A 15,005-nucleotide genomic window follows, 5' to 3' on the forward strand; every position below is an offset into this window, starting at 1 on the left:
TTTGATCTTTTGGTCCTCGATGCTGTTCGACTTTGTGCTTGTTTCGGCTTTCAAACTTTTGTATCTGGGCGTCACTAGTAGATCTTGTGTGGACAAAATGCACTTCTGGCGTATTAAAATTTTGAACTTGTTGCCTTTTGTTGGCTGTTGTTCGTGTGTTTCTTTGTCATTGTGTTCTCCAATTTATTTATATTGTAGTCCTGTAGTGTTGAGTTGTCATTTTAATGTTATATTTCACATGGCTATAAAAGAGGGAGGTTTGACATGCCACAAAACCAGGTTCAACCCACCATTTTTTCCTTTAAAAATGTCCTGTATCAAGTCAGGAATATGGCCATTGTTATATTGTAGTTCGTTACTGTGTGTGTTACATGTTAACGTTGCGTCGTTTGTTTTCTCTTACTTTTGAGTGTAAATTCACATTGCGATAAGACATGTCACGGTACTTGTCTATCCCAAATTCATGTATTTAGTTTTGATGTTATATTTGTTATTCTCGTGGGATTTTGTCTGATGCTTGGTCCGTTTCTGTGTGTGTTACATTGTAGTGTTGTGTCGTTGTTCTCTTATATTTAATGCGTTTCCCTCAGTTTTAGTTTGTTACCCCGATTTTGTTTTTTGTCCATGGATTTATGAGTTTGAACAGCGGCATACTACTGTTGCCGTTATCTATTCATAGCTCATAATTGATGTGTTCACACATCAATACAATAGGTTGTTAAATATTACACGCCTCTTACAGTATAATACACAAAACAGATCTTATGCCTGCAACAACTAACCCAAATAAAGATTTAGTTAAAACTTGAACATTTAGATATTGTTAATTCTTTTATTCGTATTCGTTTTTTAATATTACCACCACTTCCTGTTAAAATTTTACAAAATACCTATATCCCAATATCGTCAGGTAAATACGCTATAAGAAGCCACAAAAAAAAACCATAAAAAACTAATCATAGCAAAATCTGAACACATTACAAACTTTTATATATTTCACAAAAGTTTACTGATTCTGACATGAATTTTCTTGAAGTAGCTGTGAAACAAAAATATCAATTGATTTCAGATTTATTTTGTATTGGAGTTGGGGTCCTTGTCACGTCGACATCATCCTCAACTTTATTGAAAAGGCATGGTTTCTTTGTTTCATTTCCTCGACCGCATAGAATTCTCTTATCTGTTGGACCTAAATATACGGTTATTTCAAGATTGGTTTCTGTTTCTCCTGTTTTGGGTTTATCTAGGGCAAATGCTAAATCAAGGTTGAGTTTGTCTGCAAAATTGTAACATTTGTGTTTAATAAGTTCACGCAGATTTTCCCGGTTTAATTTAGGCATATAATCAATGTACGATTTAGAATCATTTACCGTGAAGGAACCCTCCTCGAGATTGATACGAATCATATTACCACTAGCACTTTCATTACAGTAGAAAAGCTCTCTTTTACCTGTAATAGTGATGGAATATGCTTCTCTGCGATCCACTATTAATTTTGATACAGTGTGTAACATTTCATAAACTGGATACCAAATGAGACCACATTTAAATGCTTTTTCATCAGCTTTAATTTGCCCCATCAAAAACTTTTTAAAGTCGGTGGTTTTAGTTTTACCGCTGATCAACAACACACAGTGTTTCTCTTCTTTTTCTTCTTCTTCTTCTTCGAGAAACAAGAAGATATTTCTTTTTTTCTCGTCGGGGAAATCAATGGCAAAGACGTTGTGGTTTCCTAGCTTTGTATCGGGTGGCTGTTTCGAAGAGGAATACGCAGGTTTTGCTGAACATTTTTCTTTAGATATAGAATTTATAAATTCAAAATCTCTCAGGTCGTTGAACCATTTTGCATTTAAGAAGTAATCCTTGTCCTTCTGATTAACTAGTCTGTGATGAATATCCTGTCAAAATAATATACACGTATCATTTTTATATACTCAGCACCACAAATAACCTCTTCTTGCAATCTATTGACGTTTATTCGATTTCGTGTACTTTCTTTGTAAAATATGAAAACCTTATTTAAATGTTAGTTTTTTTAGCCTTGAAATAATCCATAGGTTACTGAGAAATGTTCGAATGACGTTATGATTAGTGTTAGGGTTTATGGTTTGAATATAGATTTCATTAACAAAATCAAAATTCAAAGAACTTAAATTTATCCATTTCCATTTTGTACTTAGAAAACAGACAATTATCCCAAAACATACAAACACCATAAGTTAACGAGTGATATAAAACATTAGGGCAAATATCTAATACGGATTTATTTTATTCCCACACACATTAAATAATATCTCTAAATCAAAACCCAAGTGCAGTATTTGCTGTCAAATTATAGAATAATTTTAAGTGGTAATCAAGAGTTACATACTTGTACGTATTAGGTTAGAGCTATGCTTCAAGGTGAAAGCTAGTTATATACAATATTGTTAAATATGAGAAAGGATTTATGTCATGAATGAAAGGGTTAGTTGTTCAGTGCTTGGTCCCTTAGAATAAACGAAGGCCAAAGCAGAAAATTATGAGACATAGCAATAATAACTACGAGATACAGCATATTTCCTGTGATGGTAGGAATATACTAATTTCAACAGATACATATTATTTAATAGTGACAACAAATGAGGTGCATGGAATCCAAACAGAGTAATCCAAAGCTTTAAACATGTCGTTAAAACAAGGAGAGAAGATAACTAAATCAGTTACAAAAATATTTGAATGAAAGAATGATGTAAATTGATTCTGACTCTAATTACAAGAAGCACAATACTGTCCTTGGCAAATAAATGTATTTAAAATACTTGACAGCAAACAAAAATTTAAATCACAATGACAAATAGAAATGTTTAAAGTTCTGAAATAAATTTTCAAATAGCTCACGATATTGTAACCTCAATACCTAAGCAACATTATAAGAAGAAAATGCAGACACATTGAACTTTACTTTTAAATTAAAGCCTGGCAGAAAACACTTCGTAAATATTTTAACTTATTTATTTCTAAATCAAACATGTTTTAATGTAAGACTTACCATAGTGCTAAAATAATTGCAGTTCTTTCCTCAAACGTTAAATGAACATGATTCGTCAAAAGATTTCTTTTATATTACCTTTTAAAGTTTACGCCCATTTAAATCAAATACAATGTGATTGGATATATTATATCTAATATATATATTAGAAACATCAACATTCAAACAAAGACGTCAGAAATATTCTACAACACCTTTGCTACAAAAATGGCTGTAAGTAATCACTCATTTATATTTCAATTCATTGAACCTTTTAATATAACTTTAATATATATTTGTATTAAAAATATCAAGTTGAGACTATCCCCTGTTTTTGTGAACTCCGTATTGCTAAGTGTAGTCTAGTTTTCTATGAAATATTTTGTAATCTGTTGTTTGTCTTTTCGGTCTTTTTTTTTGCCGTTTTCTCTATCGCCAGTAATTGGTGCTTGGTATAAAATGTCGTTTTGGTTACATATAGATCATTTACTGTTTCAACAAAAATTAAAGAGGTAAGGATACTACAGTAGAACTTTATGATGGATTAACCAGACGTAGTTACATAAAACAATGTTCTTCTTTAACACCAATGGGTCTAGTCATTTAACAATCTCAACTATGTTCTGAATATACACATTAATTTACTCTCCAAACATTGATACCTTATATAATATAAGATTTGAAGAGAGTCGTCAAAAATAATTATAATAATAATAATGAGTTAGTTCCTCCGTCCTTTCGCAAATATACACATGGAAAAAAGTATTGCAACACCTTGATTTTTTAAAATTTGAAAAATCAGCCTCTTTTTTTGGATGAAATATAATAAAATATTTGTATAATATTATTGAAACATAGTTTATGATAACATTAGCATTGAAACAAACAAAAATGTTTGAAAAAAAAATGATTTGTATAACCACAATTTTAATAACAAAATGAAGTGTTTTTTGTACAAAAAAATGCATTTTACAACTTTTACTGTAGTCGAACTTTACAATGTCAGACATTTCAAAATTAATCTTCAGATGTCTGTTCACATCATGGTTGATCGTTATACGCCAAAGAATTAGTACTTTGTGCGCAGCCTCCATTCAAACGGATATCCGCATCTAAACGTCTTCTGATTTCTGCCAAAAATCGACTTATTTGTTGCTAAGGTAGAGCAACCATTTCTTATGAAGGGCATTGTTTATTTCATGATGTGTTTGAACTGGGGTGTCCTTTCGCGCACGTTCCGCCCAATAGTGTCCCATATATGCTCGATATGGTTCAAATCCGGGCTACGATTCGTCCAAGGAAGATGAACCGAATTCCATTGAAACAATGGATCTTCCTCCACGATGCTAATTTTCAACTTTAGCGAGCTCTGCACTACATTGGATACGAAAAACTGTGTGTCTGTTCGTAAGCAAAGGTCTCCGAAATGGTCTTATCGCACGATGACCAGTAGCGATGAGTCGATCTCGAAAAGTTCTTGTTAAAAGGCTCCTGTACGCCCTCCACTCTCTTTTTAGGATTGTATTGTATGCAATGGGTTTCCTTCTGACCAACCTTTATTATGCTTGATTTTCCCTAGCAAATGGTATAGGGGGTCTTCTTTATCTCGGAAGGTCTTTAACATCGTTTAGTGCCTTATTTTTATTCTCAAAACGACTTATAGTGGAATGGTGATGACCAAAAATACGTGCAGTTGTTTCAGCGACATCCCTGCTTCTCTCATGCTGATAATCTGCCATCTTGCAGCAGTTTAGAGTTGTCGAAACCCCATTACAAGGTGTCAATCACATAACTTTAAAAACTTGGTTATTTAAAGTGTTGAAAACAATGAGGATGAAAACATCTGTTTTGCTGTTTACGGGTACAGTAGATGCATGTGCAGATAAAAACTTATCGAGTCGATATTTATTGATTAAACTCAGATGATACTTAAATAATGTTTAATTAGTTCTATTTTACCAAATTATATCACAAAAAAATAAAAAGTGTTCTTTTAATTTCAATTTCAATTTGGTGTTGCAATACTTTTTTTCCATGTGTATACATATGCAAATCACAATGAGAAAGGATTTTCATATCGCGGAATAGTATACAATTTGGTCAGCTGAGGATTATTCTAAATTGTCAACGGGTACGGGGTATTCCACGGAGGCCTTAACCCGAGAAGAATAACTCTTACTTGGATTGACAATTTTGGATAATCACCGACTCAATGGGCCATAATATGTTTTATTGTATCAAACGAACTGTTTCACTTAAAATAAAAAAAGTGTAACAGATTGTCAAAACACTTACGTAAGAAAACTATTTGTGTCTATTGACATTTCGCGTATGTACAACAAAGGTAGACTCTTTCTGTAATAAATAGATGGCCCTGAAAAGGGCCGTTTGTAAGATAAATCGTCGACACTGGATTAATTTCCGTTCTTGTTTCTTCATCTCCTGATGGGCTTTCTGCAACGTGATAGTTGCCATTTTGTTAATTACGTCTGTGACGTCATTTTTATGGTAGATGACTCGTGTTCAAATCAAGAAAATCAAGGTTAATTTTCTGGTGAATAATAGGGTATACACCGGTGGTGTAAATTTTAAGGGTTATTCGTCCTTCATTTCATTTAAATGAAAATTAACTGAATTATTCCATGTCATATGATAACGTGTTATTCAATAGAATTGTTTGAAATATATGTAAGGTATAATAATATTGAAAAACCATCCACAACACATTTTTCAACACCGATGTGCGCTGGTCAAATGACTTTAGTCTGAGTGAGTGGGCGGTGTCGTATGGAAAAAATAAGATATTAAGGGGAATTTTGGAGTATATTTGGTATATTCTTTTATGTGAGCCAAATTTATACCCAGGTAAAATGGTTTCGGTTATTTTTTTAAACGCCGGTAATTAATCGATTTTATTACAGTATTCTTGCTTCAAAAGAAATAACGTTTTGTAAACTGTTGTTTGTCTTTTTGTCTTTTTTTTTTATGAAATTGTCAATAAGAAAAATTGGATGGTGCCAATGAGACAGCTCTTCATCCAAGTCACAATGTTTAAAATGTTAACATTCATACGTGAAAGTACGGCGTTCAACACAGAGCCTTGGCTAAAACAAAACAGCAAGCTATAAAGAGCCCACAAGTAACTTGTGTAAAAAGGATTAAACTGGGAAACCAACGGTCTAGTCTATATAAAAAATGACAAACGAGAAACGCCTATGAACCACACCAACAAACGACAAGACAGAACAAAAGACTCCTGACATAGGACAACTGCATAACAATGCAGCGGGTTCAAACTTTTTAACAGTTTGTTTTCGACTTTTGTGTTTGAATATCCCTTTGGGATTTTTCGTCTCTCTTTTTTGTAGTATTAAACTCAATTTACTCATAAAATCACTGTTCAAAATTAATAAAGTATTATTTAGTAAAATCAAATTAGTTGCAGATTGATAAATGTTTAAAATATTTGACCTGCAACGTCCTATATTAAAACTTATAAAAAATGTATTTGAGTACTTAAGATAGTAAAAGTTTCCTAAGATATGTCTAGAATAGATTTTACTGATTAATCAACAGAAATAATCCTAATAATCGGTGCAAAACACACCTTATACAAGGTACAACTAATTCCCTTTCTATTATTATGCGTTAGTAGCGCTACGTGATTAAAAATCATTTTCATTATTTACAGGAAGAACAGACAGTTTATCCAAACGAAGAGATTCAAAATATTCTTCTCAATCATACTGCAGAAGAAATTGGCGATTATGCAGAAACTACACTACAAAAACTAAGAACTTCAATTTATGACATAATGACTGATCTTGCAGGCAAAAGTAATGATATATCGATTCATCTTTACGTACTTAGACATTATTATAAAATTGGATCTGGAAATATCAATATTGTCATCAATATCACGAAAACTGAAATGAATGTAACTCTAGCTCGACCCATTAACAGTGGTCAATCTATGATTTCAAGTATCATTGAGACAATCAAGAAATGGTGGAAATCGGTGATAAATTTTTTTTCGTAATTGCAACACGACATGATTGAAGTAAAATGCATACTGAAGATAAGCTTTTATTGTCATTTAAAAGATGATAACATCTCACAAAGTTCTCGAAGACTCTGGTCATCATTGCTCTTCAACTTTGTACTTCATTTGGCCATTTTTTTAAAACTTTTTTGATGATTCTTTTGTAGACAAAACGCGCATCTGACGTTCAAAATTGCAAGTGTGATATCTATGATGGGGTTATGTATTATGTAACTTGTTACTTGATAATATATATTTTCAATACTTTAGATTTTAATCATGATGTTTTGGCATTATCTGTTGAAAAATATATGTATTTTGTTTTAAATACAGAGAGAGTTATTACTAAATAAAGACAAACATAATTATGATTTAAGGTGAAAGTTCAATTTTTTTAACCTGGTACCTTGTAGTTTGAATAATATCAAATATATCGAGATCTTATAGGTAATATATATGTAGGCTCTCTTTTGGTTTCCTGTCATAGGATCTTACTTTGACTTGAAAAATTTGAACCGGGACATTGGAGGAAGTTCGCTGAAAAATTATTTGGTAATGTTTATGTTAGTAAAATTTGAGTTGTTAGATTTTTTTGTATTAATTTTTTTTTTGTCCTTTTGTCTTTTCACTGATAGCAATTGTGTTTTCTGTGTTTTATTGATTTGTGGTTTGTATTTTTATAATCATCTCATTTTTTTCCGGATTCTTTTTCATTACTTATATTAAATATATTTATGTACTTTCAGTACAAATTGGAATTCAGTAGGAATACCAAGAGATACAAAAAGAAATCAAAATTCGAAATAAAATTTATAATAATACGAGTCCTGTATCAATCATAATTCCAATATATGCTGTTAGAAATTGAGATATCAAATTTTGTACATTGAGATCATGGATTGTACTAGATGATATCTAAATAAATCACAATAAAATGAGTAACTGTTTCCTATGAATAACGCTACAACTAAATATAATCAAACTTGTGTGAATCAAACATAATAGACGTAGTGCCAATTTCCTATGAACTCATTTCGCATCAGATTTTTTATCACCCTTTTAAATTTTGTACAGTATCATAAGTTAATTTTCTCGCTGCATTGTAGACACATTGGTGGGTTTCGGTTGTTGTCTGCTCTTTGGTCGCTTTGTTGCCTCTTTGGCCTATTCCCTATTTCCATTCTCAATGTTATAAGCACTTCATGTTGTCAAATTTACAGTTTTACAAAGGACAACCGTAACCAAACCACACAATATATTTGAAGTATTTGAAATATTGTCTTTCAGGTAAACATTCAATAATTTATGTTAATGATTAAAAAAAAACATGTTCCATTTTCAATTATGTATCAAACTAAATGTTCAGAATACAGTCTTTATTCGTTCAGTGTATGTCACTTGTGTTTATATGTACTTTGGTTGAGTTGAACAATTCTATAGATATTGTTTATGGTGTCTTTCTATGTTGTGATGTTTCACTATTGTTTATGATAAGGGTGACGGTGTGATTCTGTGTGAGCCGAGGCTCAATGTTAAAGACCGTGCTATGATCTATAATGGTTTACTTTTATAAATTGTGACTTGGATGGAGAGTTGTATAATTTGCACTCATACCACATCTTCCTATATCTATTGTTTTTCATTTTAACTTACGTAAACTCTATTCATGTTGTACCGCCAAAATACCATGATCAAATTATCGGCAAATGTTATTCTAAATAAAAGAATTTCAAGAAAGCTTATGTATTTTTCTATATTGTGTTTGTAATAAAATATTGATAGTGACATCTTCATATTTTTTTATAATTTTTTTCTATTCTTCAAGTGATTCAGTAACAATAATACTTGATAAAAAAAAACACACCAAGTAGAATAAAGAATCATACAAAATATTGTTTTAAGAAATATCCTGGATGCTTCTAGAAATAAAGTACAATCCAGAATATTCCGGATACAAATCTGGATATCCCAATATGTATTTTTTTTAATCGAGTGTCACTGAATAGTCGTATGAGGGATGACCAGGATATTGACGAAAGAACGTACGAAAGCGTAACTTGACAAATCGCACGAAAGCTGTCTCGTCTGCTGTTTTATACATACGAAATGTATAAATCTAACATAAAAACTCTTGTTGAAGTATAGTAATTCGCATCATCTGCATGCAGTTTTAAGAAGAATTCGGGTCAATATCCAGGTTCTCTCTTGTGTAATTCCGAACTGCTTGTCAAGAAGTATTTTGACATCTATATCTCTCAATTGATTTGATTTTAAAGACCTTACGCATCCTATCATGATTTCCCTGCTAAAGGCTTGCTTCTTACAAGGAATGTATTTAACCAAGGGTTCCAATTGGTAAAGTTAAAATTAAAAATGATTTAAATGTCATTACCACAACCTTGTCATCTTTTGCGCAAAGGTGACATGACTGTATGAAAAAATTATTTGGTTGCTTTATAAAATCATAAATGTTCATAATTTTCAATGAATTCTGCGCAAATTTACCCAGAGAACCGACAATAAATGGAAACAGCAATAACTGTCCTTTTCTTGACATGAATATTTTAGTTTCACACGGCAAATACTTACATAAATTGACGACAAAAATAGTAATTTTCCTCGCAGTTGGAACGTTTTAAATTTAGTTTAAATATTGAAATCTAAATAAAAAACAAAACAAAGTACCACAACAATTTGTTATATTCACCATTCAGTCTAAAATTTATTCGGTGATAAACTATTCTTTCAAAGTCACATTTTAAACAAATTAAAAAATTTAATCAATATTCTTGATCTTGCATATCCTTGAGATCATAGCACCTGAGATCACCCCTAGTTTTTGGTGGGTTTTGTGTTGTTAATTCTTTAGTTTTCTATGTTGTGTCATGTGTACTATTGTTTTTCTGTGTGTCTTTTTCATTTTTAGCCATGGCGTTGTCAGTTTGTTTTAGATTTATGAGTTTGACTGTCCCTTTGGTATCTTTCGTCCCTCTTGATTGATAGATGTTTAATGCGTACAAGGAAGTTGTTACAAATGGCAATGTACTCCCTTTCGATCATATAGGAAACTCCATCACTGATTGTTTGACCGTTTTGAATAGAATTGAGAATGGAAATGGGGAATGTGTCAAAGAGACAACAACCCGACCAAATAAAAAACAACAGCAGAGGGTCACCAACAGGTCTTCAATGTAGCGAGAAATTCCCGCACCCGGAGGCGTCCTTCAGCTGGCCCCTAAACAAATATATACTAGTCCAGTGATAATGAACGCCATACTAATTTCCAAATTGTACACAAGAAACTAAAATTAAAATAATACAAGACTAACAAAGGCCAGAGGCTCCTGACTTGGCACAGGCGCAAAAATGCGGCGGGGTTAAACATGTTTGTGAGATTCTCTGTTTCTAAAAAAATAAGCACTGTATATATCTCATTTGTCGAAACCAGAGTCTCATTTTCTCTTCCTCGAATGCTACATCACTGAATGACTTATCACTGAATGTCAACGTACACAATCAACACGACTGGTGCCACATGTGGTGCAATACCTGCTGTTTTTGCCAGAGAATTTGAAATCACCTCCCGTTTGAGTTGGTTTTGTGTTACTCAGACGTTAGTTTTTTATGTTTTTTTTGTGTAGACTTATGTTTATTTTTTGGTCGCTATTTGCATTATTGTTCATGGCGTTGTTAGTTAATCTTTAATTTATGAGTTCGAATATACCTTTTGTGTCTTCCGTCTTTTTAATAAAATTTTACACGGTTAGGCATTTTTTCATTGCCATTATCATTATCATTTTATAAAGAATTACATTCTTTTATAATGAGTATAGTTCTATTTAAAAAAAGACGTAAGGCATAAGTTTAGTAAGTGCACTATTTGTAAGCCCCCAATATTTAGTCGATTGTTTCCGGATAAGAAATGTGTTAAGTTGATGAAAAGATATATACAAATACTGAAATATAACTTTTTCTTAAATTTCCTTATAAAGCGTTGATATCGAAATTTAGAATGGAGAAAAACAAGAGATTTTGGTAAATGTGGACAAATCGTCTGGATTTCAACCTCATTTAGGTCAGTGACCAATCTAGCCTTTCGATACCAAAGGATGTTAATATATGGAACTGTATAATATATATAGAATGAAGATATTTTTTGGCATTAAAACATATTTTTGGTCTATTTTGCAGGATTCTTGGGAGGAAAAAATTGATCCTGAACTAGAAATCCAAACAATCTTGACGAGATATACAGAGACAGAACTTGGAGACCTTGTTGAAAAGGCAATGCAAACATTGCACATCTCTTTCTACGACAAATTACCAAAAGATACCTCAAATTTGTCTATACATATCTATTTCCTTCGACATGAACATACCATTGGAAGAGGGAAATCGGTTCTTATCGTCAATATCACAAAGGATAGTATTGACTTTAAGATGAGGAGTAATTTGAATGATTATAAATCAAAGACCTCGACAAAAAGCAAGTGCTTAATAAAGACAATACTGACAATTATCAAAGAAGTTTTTAAATTTATAAGCATGACAGTCGGAATAGTGGCAATGTGTGTTTAACTCCTTCATTTTAACACTTTTAAAACAAACATTAAGTTGACAAATGACTTATTGTGACTAAATTCAATAAGTGTCTTCTTTTGTTTTATTTCCAAGTAAGATGTTTGGTTTGTTATGAAAACGGATTTATTGTACAATTTTCTTAGATAAAAAAATGCCAGTTCCTAGTCAGGAATATGACAGTTATTCGTTTGATGTGCTTGAGCTTTTTTCTTTGGAGCTCAATATTTGTTTTCATTCTTTTTTTACAAACCGAAATTTGGTTTTAGTGTTTACTCTTGGAAGACTTGAACCTGCACACTGTAGTAGATATTTATATCACGTCTTCTTCTAAACCCCTTATCATAATGTAATCCAAATATCTACGAATCTATATAATACCAATCCGAATCTTTTTTATGTGCTTATCATTGTAAATGTTTCTTTCTGGAACTCATGAATTATACAAATATCAAGGGTTTTATTTTGTGTGCTTTTCTCGCAATATCATATTTTACCTCGCACATTCTATGAGGTAAAGAAATTTATACATGCGTCAGCTAGTCTATTTGTACGTTTGTCCGTCTGTTCTACTTTGATTCGCCACATCTCCAGAACCGGAAAACAGATTTTTTTTCAAAGCATCTTACTCACATACTTTTTGTAACTTTTTTGAGTTTTCTACATTGGGTTGGTCGCAAATCTACCACATTATAGTAAGCTTTGTGTTCACTTCCCCAATAAATCCTTTTAATTTTTCAGAATCTTCACCGTATCTTACCATTACGTAAGGAAATAGGGTTGCTTCTCACAAGGAAGCTATTAAACGAAATGTTTCAAGTCGTAAAGTTGAAATCATTCCTTCGTAGATTTTACGGACGATATCACGAGTTGGGAAACAGTTATAAAACAATTGTTTCACAGATGATATCAGATATGTTCCAAATGTCGTAACTACAATCCTGTCCCTTTCTACCGAATGTTACACAGCGAATAATACTCATGACCGGATTTGAACAAACATGATCAACACGACAGGTACCAAATGTGGAGCAGGATCTGCTTACGCTTCAGTACCACCTGAGATCACACTCAGTTTTTGGTGGGGTTCGTGTTACTCAGGCTTTGGTTATCTATGTTGTTTTTTAGGTGTCAGATTATCAATTAAAAATTCCTATCTGTTCAATCTTATTTTGCTATTTTCACTGCTTTCTAAATTTTTTATCTTACTTTTAACTTCATAGAAATCCGGTATATCCTGAATTGTACATGCATCACCTATCTACATGCCGATTTTCAACTTACCTTTAAAGAGTCACAAGAAAGATCTGGCCTGGAGACCACAGGTTCTACCAAAATAACTCCTGTTATCTGAAAATCTTAAAATTAGTGTACTCTGAAGCGCATTAACCCTGAATTTTTAAAGCAAACTGATAGACAAGTTAATTTTTGCTCAAACGGTTTAGATATATTCCTCTTTCACCAAAAGTTTCATTTCTGCAAATGTGTTGGTTAGTTTAGATAAAAAAGAATATCAAATACACTATTGTTATATATGAGGGAGTAATTGGTGGTCTGACACCTTTCGTTTTGTTTTTAGTTGCACATAAATGTTTTTGTTGTTTCGTAGTTCTCCTCTTATATTTGATGTTTTTCCCTCAGATTTAAATTGTTATCCGGATTTGTTTTTTCTCAATCGATTTATGAATTTGGAACACGGTATACTACTATAGCCTTTACTTGTACTGTTGTTTGTTTGTTTGTCTTTTTTTCTTTCTTGTTTTCCTTGGCGTTGTCAGTTTATTTTCGCTTAATGAGTTTCATTATCCATTTGGTATCTTTGTTTCTTTTTTTTTTCATTGCGCATTTAAGTCAAAAGAAAAATGTCCTTTAAAATGCAAAGTGATTTCGTTAATATGTCGTATATTCGGTTAAGAATGAATCATTTTGAAATTGTAAGCACACGCAATAGCAAACAGTGACACAATTTTCTCTTCTATTCAGTAGAAGAATGAACATATTACATCAATATGATACTTTCTGAAGTGTAATATAATATGATGGGTAAACGATATACAATCAACGTAGATGAATGAGAGACAACATAAGTTTACTAATGTTCATATATCAGAAAATTGTTTAGGAAACCTGCTGGTGTCCAAAGGGAATAAACATCTCATCTATGCAGGTAGCTCAGGCCATTATAATCAACACTCTGTCAAAAGGTTATATATACATGTACAACTGATTTTCGAACGATTTAATACCGATTGAGGCAATGGACATATAGGCACATACACATCGATTCGTTGAATCAATTCTTGATTCTCATCGGAACAATATATAGTTCCAATTTCAGTCATACCTCCTCATAACTATATAGGAGCATTTAATCCCAGCATTTAAATATATACCAGTATTAAAATAGGATAAGTCAGCCGACGCGTGTTTTGTCTACAATAGACTCATTAGTAACGCTGCAATAAAAAAAAAAGAAAAAAAAGGCAAAATAAAGTGCGAAGTTAAAACTATTGAACCTCATATTTATGTTAGTAGCATCCCTGTTTTTGAGGTCCGTATAGTTCTGACAGCCTTTTGAATATCTACAAATTTAAAGATGTCTATAAATAATAGTGAATAATGAAGCAGATGCATGGTATCGGTCAACCAACGCATGACCGTGACTGCAAAACTTATGTCTGATCGATTTCAGTTTTCACATAAATCAGTTAGATAAGTTTTTATGTAAGGACTTCTTTAAATAAATTCCGTATAGTGTTAACATGCACGAAACCTATGTAACAACTTATATATGTTAACGGCATTGGATTGAACAAAGGGTATGCTACTGCTGATAAATGTACGGTTAACAATTTGTCACAATCCAATACGTCATTTTGCACATATTGTCATAGATAATTGTTTTAAGTCGAACATCTGTTTCCATAATGAAACCACAAAGCTTATTTTCCTCGCACTCGGGAATGTTCTCATTGATTCTGCTTCATATGAGTACAAAACAGGTTGGCAGTAGGGATGAACAATTACCATTCAATAGAAATCCGACAGTTTGTTTACATAATTTATCAAACTCACCAAATAGTCCAGCATTTTGATTATATGACCTTTAAATTACTAAGAATAAATGTTGTTTTTCACAAAGTAACATTGTTCGGGACTTAAAACAAGGAACTTGTATATACTACTCGATTTTTGATTTTGTAGGAAACAGGATCGGTTTGAAGAGACGATGTAGTCATTTTTTTTTCAAATGAGAAGTGGAATGGTTCAGTAAAGAAAAATGAAAAGTTTATATACTGTTAAACTGTTGATTGAAGACTTTTTTATTTATACATAAATATAAAATCTAATATGTCACATTTTGTAAATACAAAT

Source organism: Mytilus galloprovincialis, chromosome 10 (assembly GCF_965363235.1).
Source record: "Mytilus galloprovincialis chromosome 10, xbMytGall1.hap1.1, whole genome shotgun sequence".
NCBI lineage: Eukaryota > Metazoa > Mollusca > Bivalvia > Mytilida > Mytilidae > Mytilus > Mytilus galloprovincialis.